At 47.5% G+C, this 12,746-nt stretch overlaps 1 long non-coding RNA gene across 1 annotated transcript; it reads left to right on the top strand.

The window, feature by feature from the left end:
- The first annotated feature begins 8,614 nt into the window (after nucleotides 1-8,614).
- On the top strand, nucleotides 8,615-11,684 carry LOC127688063 (uncharacterized). Its single transcript, XR_007978529.1, has 3 exons — nucleotides 8,615-8,814; nucleotides 9,921-10,037; nucleotides 10,925-11,684. It is a non-coding gene; the product is annotated as an uncharacterized LOC127688063 (long non-coding RNA).
- Nucleotides 11,685-12,746: the final 1,062 nt, after the last annotated feature.

Here is a 12,746-nt window from a genome sequence, read left to right as displayed (position 1 = left end):
TGTTATAATGGTTGATGGCTTGGGAGTCAGGCTGAGAAGGTTTAGCAAGTTACAAGCTGGGAGTGTGGGCAAGGCTTCGAGGTGATGGGCTGGAGGTGAGGTCCATAGCCCCTCTGCTCAGTCGGTAAGAGCATCCGGGGTGTGTTTAGAGAAAAAGCAGAATTTAGTCATCAGGCACCTGGGGGGGGGGGTTGAGGTAGCAATAGAGGTCTAAGGATGTGGCCATGGCATCTTAGTTAGAGTTTCTAATGCTGTGAAGAGGCATCATGACCACAGCAACTCTTAAAAGGATACCATGTAACTGGGGCTGGCTTACAGTTCAGAGGGTTACTCCATTATCATCACGGTAGGAAGCATGGTTGCATGCAGGCAGACATGGTGCTGCAGAGAGGTAGCTGAGAGTTCTACGTCTTGACCAGCAGACAACAGGAAGAGACACTGGGCTTGGCTTGAGCATTTGAAGCCTCAAAGCCCACCCGCAGGGACACGCTTCCTCCAAGAAGACCACAAGGCCGCACCTCTGAGTAGTGACACTCCCTATGAGCCTGTGGGACCGTTTTCATTGAAGCCACCACACAAGGGAAGGCTGCAGGAGTCTGGACTCCCGGAAAGCAGTGTTGAAGGCTGAGGCGTTGGTGCAGAAGCAGAAGCAGCTGAAGACCACTGAGAGAGAGCCAGTATGAAAGGAGAAGGGCGAATCAAGGCATGGTAGGGCTGAGGAGGGACGCGTCAGTTGTTCTTGGTTTTGCAGAGACCATAGCTGAGGCCTGTTGAGATAATCTCTTCTGTACTGTGTGGACGCATCACCTATGGGTAAAAATCTGATCAACAATATGCTGAGGCAGGATTAGAAGGTGGGACATCTGGGGGAGAGGGGGAGAGAGAGAGAGAGAGAGAGAGAGAGAGAGAGAGAGAGAGAGAGAGAGAGAGAGAGAGAGAGAGAGAGAGAGAGGCTCGGAAGTAGTTAAGACTCACCACCCAGACTCAGGGTATCAGATGTATGAAACTGAGAAGTAACCAGCCATGTGGCAGACATAGAACAGTCTAAAGCAGATAACTGAATTACAACCTAGTTGGCGTCAGTAAAAGACCACAGTTACAGAGCCCTGAACTAAGAGAACGCGCCCCCACCCCAAGCTTCTGAAATCCCTCCTCTGGTGGAAGGCGGCAGATTAGCTCTTCAGGCTCCTGAATGCCATTCTGTCTAGGTTCCCCTGCCTGTGGGCTGGCTTCCCCTTCTCTTCAGAAACACTGAAGGGAGCTTCTTCAGCGTTCTCGGAGTCAACCAAGGTTCTCTCTCAGAGCCCAGGCAGTCCAGTAGCCCCCAGGCCCCCTCCCTCATTGTCAGACTTGATGAGGGTGCAGAGACTTTTCTGAACTACAGCTTGGCCTCCCAGGTCAGAGGCCATTTTAGAGCCTCCTGGGAGTAAGGTGAAGAGAGTGGGTGGGTAAGGAGTTGCATCCTGAAGTCTCTTTGGGACTGTGGCTTCTGTGTCCTCAGTGTGAGTGCCCACGCTCTGGTTGGTACGGGGCCTTTCAGAGCCTTTTCTGTTTTTATCCTGGCAGTCCTGTTCCAGCGCTTCAGAGCTGAATGTCCCAGCATTGGGCTCTCTGGAAACTTCACATCTTCAAGTAGCTGGCACCACACTGGTGTTTCTCTCTCCTGGGCCTCTTCTTTTGAAGAAGAAATACAGCATTATTAATAAATGACGTGATTTCCTTTGGGTGGGTTTGTTGGCAGTAACAGCAACACACACAAGCTGTTCCGAGCAGTTCCAGTTGTCAGTGACTTTGAGGGAAGAAGATCTGAGTAGGACTGCAGGGCCGCCTGGCTCTGCTCTCTCGGTTCCCCATTCCCAATTCTTTATAGTTAAAATAAACGCAAGACATTGTCAGCCTCTGTTTATCCTTGGTGATACCCTGGGCATTCTCCTTTTGCCTTTGTCTCTTTGAACCAGAAAAATAAACGTTCTTTTGAATGGTGTGTGTGTGTTGTGTGTGGTGTGACAGAGGCATGCAGAGAGAGAGAGTTAGAGAGACAGACAGCAGACACACACACACAGAGAACATTACCAACCAGTTGGGCGTGTGGAAGCTTGAGGTTGTCGTCAAGATGTCTTCTTTACCTGGATATCAACTTTATGTTTTGAGTCAATCTTCTACGGGACCAGGATCTCACCGTGTGTGCTAGAGTGGCTAGCCAGGGGCCCCTGAAGTCCCGCTGCTGTCATCACCTCCTAGCACTGGAATTACGGGCAAGCAGCACAACGCCTAAACTGTACACGGACCCTGGGATGTGAACTCACGTCCTCATGCTTGCGCAGCTAGTACTTGATCACTGGACCCTCCCCCCAGGCCTCGTTAGTTTCCAATTGGATTCCAACGTGATGATCACTTTCTAAACTGGACAGAGACTCAAGGGAGGCAGGTGAGGGTGAGATGGAGTGGGCGTGGGTGGGCAGAGTGAAGTGGGAGGGGCGAGGTGGGGGGAGGGTGGGTGGGAGGGGCGATGTGGGGGAGGGTGGGTGGGAGGGGCGATGTGGGGGAGGGTGGGTGGGAGGGGCGAGGTGGGGAGGGTGGGTGGGAGGGGCGATGTGGGGGAGGGTGGGTGGGAGGGGCGGGGTGGGGGAGGGTGGGGGAGGGGCGAGGTGTCTGCGGTAAACTGAAATGTAGAAAAAGCCAGTGCTTTCAGACACACAGAATTTCTCAAAGTATTTCTCCCAAAAAGTCAATTTCAATCACAGTAGGAAAATGGATGGTGGGCATGTCAGAGTGTTTCAGCTTGCTAAAACAACAACCCTGTTTTCAAGATGTCCCAGCCATCTAATACACTAAGCAAGGAAAGAAAGTTTTCATATAGAAACCACGTCAACGATCCGCTCCAAGCTGCGTTCTTAGAGCGCTTTTCGGGCTGGTTCACTCCCCAGCGTGGCGCTCACCACCACGAAAGGCCGCCTTCTGGCGTGAGACACGGGCCAAGGTAAGCAGGCCAGGGAGAGAGGCAATCTGCACCCTCCATGCCTTTCTTCCCGGCAGCCAACCGGCGTTCATGCAACTGTGAGGCGGACACGGCCTCCCGAGGGAGCCCGCTCGGGTGGAAGGCTCAGCTGGAGACCTCGCCACTGCTTTGGGGCTCTCTTCTATCTTCTTGAGTGTCTGAGCTCTCGGCCGTGTTTTCTAGATATCAGGACTGCTTCAGCCACCCCTCCGACGCTGGCTCATAGTCCTGTGATGGTCGCTCTACTCCAGCCCTGATAATTTGCTTGGCTCTGGGCCAGGAGTTATTAGATGAATATGCCGGAGTGTAAGACCCAGGCACGTTTTCCAAAAACTGCATTATAATCTCGTTCCCTGAGAAGAGATGTCATTTTGAAGGAACTGCTTCCTTCCAGGCTTGCGTGTGCGTGTGTGCTCCTGTGTGCGTGTGTGTAGGTGGTGGGGGAAGATAACGATTAGACAGAGGAAGTTGGAGAGGAAGAGGAGGATGAGGGAGAGAGCGGTGGCTGTCATTTGTTGGTTTGCTCATCCGTGTCCCACCCACGCAGTGATGCTCAGACACATTACCCCAGGCACCCTGGATCACATGCACGCCGGTATCTTGCTCATGGTCAAAGTAAGCCACTTTAAAGGAAAACCATACTACACACTCTCTATAAGCACCATTCAATAATTCTTGCAAGATTCCCTATCCCAGCAATACCATTTCTAGGAATCTATTAAAAAAAAAAAAACAGGAATAGTAAAAATAACATTAGCTATCACGTATTGAATGCTGATTGTGAGCTGAGGGCTTTCCACATGTCGGTCGACTCAGCCCTAGAGCAGATGATATCGTCATGATGGGGAGACTGGTGGGTCACGGCCTTGTCCAGGACCTCTGCAACCAGGTGGTTCACCACATCCTTACCTCACAGGGGCAAGCGTCCTCTGCATCTCAAGGCTGATGGTGGGAGGAGCAGGACCCAAAGTCTTACCCTTGCTTTCTGTGAGGAACGGCCCCACCCTCCACAGAAACTGCTGTGCCCCCCTCTGATCATCGTTCAGACCCACCCCAGTCTCCCTTTCTCAGGGTTCCTCAGTCTTTGTGGTTTCTGAACTGGACCATGAAGTATCCCACTCCCGTCCCCTTGGTCTCAGGGTGGCTCAAAAAAAAAATGTAGCCTGAGGGTCCAATTCAGAATTATCTGGGGAGGGCTTCGACAAATGCAGTCATCCTGGCACCGGACTCCCTGCTGCAGACCTTTGCTGTACACTACAGCGGGAGAGCGGGCGCAGTGGTGAGACTGCCCGGAGCTGGGATGAGCGCCTGGTGACAGACAGAGGCTCGCCCAGGAGGGAAATGATAGTTAGAGCCTCGGAGCCTCGGAGAGACAGCTGTGGGTAACGGGGGAGGGTAAAGTGTGGGAGCTTCTGCAGGCGAGACAGGAAGCGGCAGGTGATCTGGAATACTCCATCAGTGGTCTCTGGAGGGTCGCTGCAAGCCCTCGGACACTGCATTTTCTACTCCCCTTCTCCCTCAGAAACATACTTCAGTTATTTAGAAAGGAATTTTTTTGAAACTTGAACTCCAAATGCCGGAATGAGCAACTGGGTGTAAAGTGGGTCACGAGGAAGCGGCGGGCAGCGCACAGCCGCACTTCAAGTGCTGAGTCAGGCTTCTCTCCACCGTGTTAGGAAATGCACAGGAAGGGAAAATAAACTGATGAGGGGATGGAAGGAATCCTCCGATAACACTTCCATCCCACCGGCTCTGACTTAACACACACTTAGGGAGCTGGAGGGTGCTCCGACGTTACTCCCAAGAGCAGAAGAACTGGTATAAAACAAATGGATGATAAATGCCCCAGAAGAGGTAGACAGCACCGAGGATCGCCAGGAGCCCTGCCGGAGGAGAGCATCCTCTGTCCGCGAGTCTTAGCGGCCCTGATCCACCAAGCCGGCAGGTGCCCCGCAAAGTAAGGATAGCCTAAAATAAACTCACAGAGAGTTTAAAGGTCTGCTTCGTTAGCTCCCCTTGTATAAACAGAGCCTACACGAAAACCTCTTTAGGTTTTAGTGTGTGTGTGTGTGCATATTTCTGTGGTGCATATGTTTGAGCATGCTAGAGGTCAAGCCAGAAGCTTGGGATGGGTCGCCCACAAGCCCCAGGGCTCCACCTGCGTGTGCTGGGATTACAAACACACGCCACCACACCCTGCATCTCTGTCAGATATATATATAACATATATATGAACATAAATATTATCACTGAATCACTGGACCGTTATTTTGCTGCTGTTCTTACACTGGCTCTTCCTATGAGGCTCTGGCTGGCCTGGAACTTGTTATGCAGACCAAGCTGGCTTCAACCCACACAGATGTCTGCTTGCCTCCTGAGAACTGGGAATAAAGTTGTGTACCACCATGCCTGGCAATTTTAATCATTCTTAAGTGGTCAAATCATTAGCATTAAACACATCTTTGACGTTGTGTGACGATTAAGATTTCTACAACATTCTTTTTTTAAAAAAAAAAAACCTACACAGAAACTCTACCAACAAGTCATAATTTATTTTTTCTCATCCTTAATCCCTTGGGAACATTGCTTTACATCCCTCTGAACTTGATCACTCTGAGCATGTGTGTGTGTATGTGTGTGTGTGTGTGTGTGTGTGTGTGTGTGCACGCACACGTGCATGCGTGTGATGGCTCAGGGCTTACCGGTGTTTACTACCTAGGCACAAGGACTAGAGTGCAGGTCTCAGCACTCACATGAAAGCTGTGCTGTGCTGTCATGACTCTAGTAAAAGGGGGTTGAGGCAGAAGGATCACTGGAACTTGCTGGTTACCAGCCAGAAAAAAAAAAGGAGCCCAAGTTCAATGACAATAACCTGCCTCATGGGAATGGGGTGAAGAGTGATAAAGAAGGACACCTGATGCTCATACATACATGCCATACACACATGTGCCACACACATACACAATACACACATATACAACATGCAGACCACACACATACACAATACACACATGCAACATATACAACACACACATATGCCTCACACATACACAATACATACATATGCAGCATGCACACCACACACATACACAATACACACATGCAACATATACAACACACACATATGCCTCACACATACACAATACACACATATGCAACATGCACAATATACACATAGAGCACACACATATACAATACACATATATGCAACATGCACAACACACGTACCACACATATACATAATATACACATATGCACCATGTACAACACACACATATACCACACACATACACAATACACACATATGCAACATGCACAACACTAATACACCACACACATATACAATACACACATATGCAATATGCACAACACACACATACACCACACACATATACAATACATACATGCAACATATACAACACACACATATGCCTCACACATACACAATACACACATATGCAGCATGCACACCACACACATACACAATACACACATGCAACATATACAACACACACATATATGCACCATGTACAACACACACATATACCACACACATACACAATACACACATATGCAGCATGCACACCACACACATACACCACACACATATACAATACACACATATGCAACATGCACAACACACACATACACCACACACATATACAATACACACATATGCAACATGCACAACACATATACACACCACACACATACACAATACATACATGCAACATATACAACACACACATATGCCACACACATACACAATACACACATATGCAACATGCACAACACATACATACACCACACACATACACAATACACACATATGCAACATGTGCAACACATACATACACCACACACATACACAATACACACATATGCAACATGCGCAACACACATACAATAATACACACATGCAACATGTACAACACACACATACCACCCACATACACAATACACACATATGCAACATGCGCAACACATACATACACCACACACATATACAATACACATATATGCAACATATGCAACATGCACAACACACACATACACCGCACACATACACCACACACACAACTATACACCACACACATACACATATACCACACTTAAACACACGCCACACAAACATATGTATACTAATCAAACACATAAATCACACACTTCACACACACAACATATATTAAACACACATGGATATATAATATGTATGTTTTATATATATATATAACCACATTTATATGCCCCCACATACTCATCACACACATATATAACACATATACCAGATGCACACATATATACATATTTATACACATATACACCACACACACACATATACACCACACACATACACACACATATACACCACACACGTACACACACACACACACACACACACAGCATGTTGGTAGCAGTCCCTCTAGCTCTGACCACCACAGGGGTGCAGCAGGTGGGCCTGTAAGAGTGCTTGCCTAAGGAGTGGCTACTTCAGAGGAGGTGAACCCTGAGCTAACCCCACATCTCACCCAGACTGCAAACTCCCTGCCCTTTGCTCTGGAGGAAAATGATATCTATTTTCAAAGGTTCCAAGCAAGACATCCTCTTGCTTTGGAGACCTGGTAAGTTTATCTTCCAAGGCTGGGTACCACCCATGCATCCTTGGAAAGATGGTCACCTGACAGGAGGTCAGTGTCTCTGGCACAAGTTATACAGAATTGTGAGAGTGTGCAGAATTGTCTCCAGGATTCCTCCTTTCAGGGACTTCCGTGTATTTTTGGCCAGAACTATCTCACATGTCTGTCTTCAACCGAAAGAGCAGTCCTGAAACTGGCCGCAGCTGGGCCGACGGGTGCTGTGTGCAGCTGTGGCTCTGTTTCCGAGGAGGCCAATGGGAATGGAGCATCATTGGAACAAGGCCAGTTCTGTGCCCAAGGGATTTTCATCTGTGTGATCAAAATAAAATAAATTAAAATTATGGCTTATTGATTTGTCTACAAGTAATACATAACTCAGACATTAAATTTGTGCTTTGGGTCCCAAACAAGTAGCATTTTATTGGTTTTGAATAAGTTATTTGAATCCATTTAAGTGTGGTGTGCAATTTCAAAGCTGAGTAAAATCTAACTGTACATCTCACAGTGGTAGAATATTGGGTAGTGTAGGCAAGACCACAGGTTCAATCCTTAGAACAGGGCAGAAGCAATTCATGTGGTGTGTGTGTGTGTGTGTGTGTGTGTGAGTGTGTGTGTTCAATCATCTATTTTTGATGGTTTTTGAGATGAGGCTTCCCTATCTCCTCACGTAGCCCAGGCAGGTAGTGACATACTGATGATACTCTGCCTCAGCCGTCTCAGCTGGGATTATAGGCCTATACTTACTATCCCACGGGGCTTGGCCTTTATAATCATGAAACATTCTGTCATGAAAATCCCCCTCCCCCATCTTTAAATATCTATAGCTTTAAAAACACACTCACTCTGTGAAAAGTTAGGTGTTTGAGAAGAGATTTATAAATATGCCTTTTCTGGTATTTATTTTAAGAGTATTTTTTCACCACATGACAGTCACTTGAGGCTCACATTTCCATGGTAACCACGTTGTTTCCCCCCACTCTTGAAAAATGCTGGTTGCTGGTAACTATTGATCCTTTACCATCTTAACACCTTTGACTAGAGTTGGCTCCCCTTGTAAAGGGCTTCCTGTTAGGGCATAGGCCACGCCCAGCGCAGTGAGAACCTATTCAGTGGATTGCTGGTTCTGGGGAGGAGATGGAGATATAAGGACCCCAGGGCCAATCTGATTCCACCTATAAGGTATGGTTTCCCCAGCAAACCTCTTTGTTTTCTTTCCAACAGCGTGAAGAGCTCGGAAGCTATCTTGTGCCAACACGGAAAGGGCAGGTGGGGTCAGGACTGAGCATGCCTTACCCAGAGGCTCAGAAGTTGGCAAATTACTTTCAAAGGCTTTGCTACATGATTTTGAAATACAAATGCTCCTCTCCTGGAAGGGAGGGAAAGTTTTGAATGGGGAACTTGGTTGATTTAAATTTGAATCCAGAGGCATCATGGGAGCAGGGGCAGGACTAGAGCAGGGTGGTAGTCGGGAGTGTTTGCTTCTCTTCTGCACTAATGAGGACAGAGTTTTGTTGTCTGCAAGGTTTTTGTGTGTGAGAGGGGGTGGGGTGGGGGTGAAGGCTTGTTAGAGAGAGCAACTTTGAAAATTTAATTTTCATTGCCAACAACTAACGGGCCGTCTACAATGTGCATGGAATTACATTCTGAGCAGCCGAGAGCAGCCAAAGCGAGGCCTCTGCAGAGAGATTTGGCATCCATCTATCACCTCCATGTGAGACAATCTGGAGGCTCTTGCGTTATTCTCGGCTGTAACCAAGAAAACAAACAAAAGCCTTGTACATCCTCAGGGAGCAAAAGTCACCAGAAAGGACCTGGAACTGAGATAGCATTCCTCACGTGCTGTCCGCGTGTTTCTGAAGCCCTAGTGCTCAGAGTGAGTTGTGATTCTCCACCATTAGATTAAAACTTAACCAAGTCAGCTCAGAGCTTGTGTAATTAAAAGAATCTGCACACAGACTGCGCCATCTCTGCAGGAATCATCAAGAAAGGCAAAGCCGGCTAGAGCAGTGTCCCTTCACTCCCCCTCCCCCAGCACAGTATGGCAATGCTTTGCTTTCAAAAAATAAATGGGCACCTCTAATAAAGCAGATTCCTGGTTCAATTAGCACGGCTTAAAGATCTAGTATCAAGCCGCACTGGATGAACCCACAGTATAAAATCGCAAAGATTTGGGTTAACCAATGTTTAAAGGCCCAGATTAGGTATTCCTTTAAACATTTTATGAAAAAAAAATCGCAATTGGAGATAATTGTTCACATCTGCTTGTCGATGTTTCTATTTGAAAGGACATGTGAAATTAGGAGTTACAGTAGCTCTCAGTTGTAATGACAACTGAGATGGGAAGATTCCAGCCAATGAAAGGCGCCTACTTGGAGAAGGTATTCTCTGCACAAAGACTCAAGGTAAAGTGTGTTGTTGGCAGATACAGCACAGTATGGCAGTACCGTTTCCTTCTTTTGATTATTTGGCCTTCGCCCAGGTGCGGTGGGAGGAGCAGATGCTCTGACTCTTGGGAGACAATGATGCCCTTCATTGTGTTTGACTACCCAGTTATGATTGTGAGGCTGTCTGTGGCGCCCACAAACACACAGGGAGGGACCAGGAGACCTTGAGAGAAGTACAAAGGAACCAATCCCCCCCCCAGCTCCCACTGTCCCCAACAAAATCATATTTTCATAGCCTTGAGGCTTGGAGACGAGCCTCCACTCAGCTGCTGATGCTGACCACAGACTGGCCTGTTGTCCTAGGCCCAACCCAGGGACTGAGAAGGTTAACAGCCCAGTCAGAAGCAAGGCACTGTAGAACGACCTGGAAAAAAAGTGAACAGAGATAAGGGAATATGTAAGGGCTCTAGCTAAAGTAGATTGGACAAGCTGAAGTGTGCTGTGAGTTAATTTTTGGTCTCACTGAGTAGCCCAGGCTAGCCCCAAATTTGTGATCCTCCTGCCTCAGCCTCCTTTGTGCCAGGTTTACCAATGGATACTACTACATCTAGCTTAGAAGTAGAGATTCTAATGAAAGGTTAATGAGGTCTAATTAAAGAGGACAGATGCTCTGCCTATCATAAATGGAAAGATTAGAAGATGATAGTCAGAGATCCTTGCCGGGGGGGAATCTCAGCTTTGTTGTTTAAGGCCTAAGGTAAGAATATTTGTTACTAGAATTTTGGGTCTCCTTGGAGGAGACACCAGCTAAGCTGGAGGTCTGAATGTAGAATGTTGCTTGTTACATAAGGTGGGACGGAATCTGCTGGTTGCTTATTAAGATCCATTGTCTCCTCTTCCTTTAGTGACATGACCCAGATGTTTAACGTGGCAATGAGCTCAGCTGGAAGATTTGGCAGCCACGTTGGTAGCTTGAAGCACCCAACCAGGACTGTGTGAAACAGATATTTTGGGGCGAATCTTCTGAGAGGACTCTGTAAGTAGGAACTGACTGCGTCCACACCCGTTGTCTTTACTTCCTGGGACAGAAAGCTGAATGGAGTAGCTACAACTCTAGCTGCCGTACTGTGCCATGAAATTGCCCTGAAGTAGGAAGTCCTCTATGAAGGATGGAGGAAGAAGAGACAAAAGCACCTGGGAACCTTGGTGACACTCTAAATCCCAGACCAGATGGACACAAGCCCTCCCTGGGGAAGGGAGCAAGTTTTGCCTCATCCTTTGACATCCCAGAAGTCCCAGGGCTTCCACTGTTGAACCACCGCCCTCTTTTCCTCATTTGCTGGCATGGCCACCGCTGGCATGGCCACCACAGACCTAGGGATCTTGGGAAGACTTTACAGAGTGCGAAGCTGTGTCTGTTTTGTCGTTAAGAGAAATAAACTGAGAGGTAAAGGTGAGTTTAAGTGACCAAATACAATCTGTGAGCTAAAGCATAAAAGGAATCAAAGCCTTGTGCACTGTGGCGTTACATATGCACTGGACTTAAACAAAAAGCAAAAAAACTTTCTATCCTCTCACATCTTTTGAGAAATCCAAAGGCTTGGTAGACCTCAGGTAGGGCTGGAGATAGTTCCTGGACAGATCAACAAAGATCCAGTGTGTGTGTGTGTGTGTGTGTGTGTGTGTGTGTCTGTCTGTCTGTCTGTCCCACCAACTGAGCTGCCTTTCCTCCCCCCAACCACCCCCAACCACCCCCGACCCCCATCCCCCACCCCACCCCCTACCCCCTTCTTTTTTTATTATTATTTTTTATTTTTTAAACATTTACTTATTTATTTTATGTGAGTACACTGTAGCTGTCTTCAGACACACCAGAAGAGGGCATCCCATTAGAGATGGTTGTGTTTTCAGGGAGTGTTGTTTACCATCCTGTCTCTAAGACTATGACCCAGACTAGTGTGGTGGAGTTCCCTATAGTGATTCGGTTTTGTTTTTTGTTTTTTATTTTCGGTTTGTTTTTTTTTGGATTTTTTTTATATTTTTATTTTATTTTATTTTATTTTTTGAGACAGGGTTTCTCTGTGTAGCCCTGGCTGTCCTGGAACTTTGTAGACCAGGCTGTCCACGAACTCAGAAATCCGCCTGTCTCTGCCTCCCAGAGTGCTGGGATTACAGGCGTGCGCCGCCACCGCCCGGCTCCCTATAGTGATTTGGAACTGGGCTGCCCCTTCCCTTACGCCCAGCCGGAAAGTGTGTGTGTGTGTGGGGGGGGGGGGTTGCTAGAAAGGAGAAGAAAGAGAATGCACGTGGGGAATGGACCGGGTGAGCCTTATCTCTTCAGATCATCTTCCCATTAGATAATGTCACTTTGGCTTTTTGGTTGTCTCAATGCTAACATCTTTCAAATTTTATCCCTATGAGTCTGAGACCTTAGACTACTGATAGAGATGAGATGAGGAATGTCGCAGGATTTTCCCTGTCCAATTACATTAGTGCAGAGGAGGCCTGTGATTGGACAGGGAAGAGGGGGCGGAGCTAAGAGTTGTGGAAAGAGGGAGCATGTCAGAGGGTGCTGCGAGGCATTTACCAGCCACAAGGAGTTATGTTTCCACAAGTTTAGAAATGTTGGGAAAAGCCAGGCCATGGCGGCGCACGCCTTTAATCCCAGCACTTGGGAGGCAGAGGCAGGTGGATTTCTGAGTTTGAAACCAGCCTGCTCTACAGAGT

The sequence above is a fragment of the Apodemus sylvaticus genome, chromosome 6 (genome assembly GCF_947179515.1).
Source record: "Apodemus sylvaticus chromosome 6, mApoSyl1.1, whole genome shotgun sequence".
Lineage (NCBI taxonomy): Eukaryota > Metazoa > Chordata > Mammalia > Rodentia > Muridae > Apodemus > Apodemus sylvaticus.
This window is presented reverse-complemented; position numbering and strand designations above follow the sequence as displayed.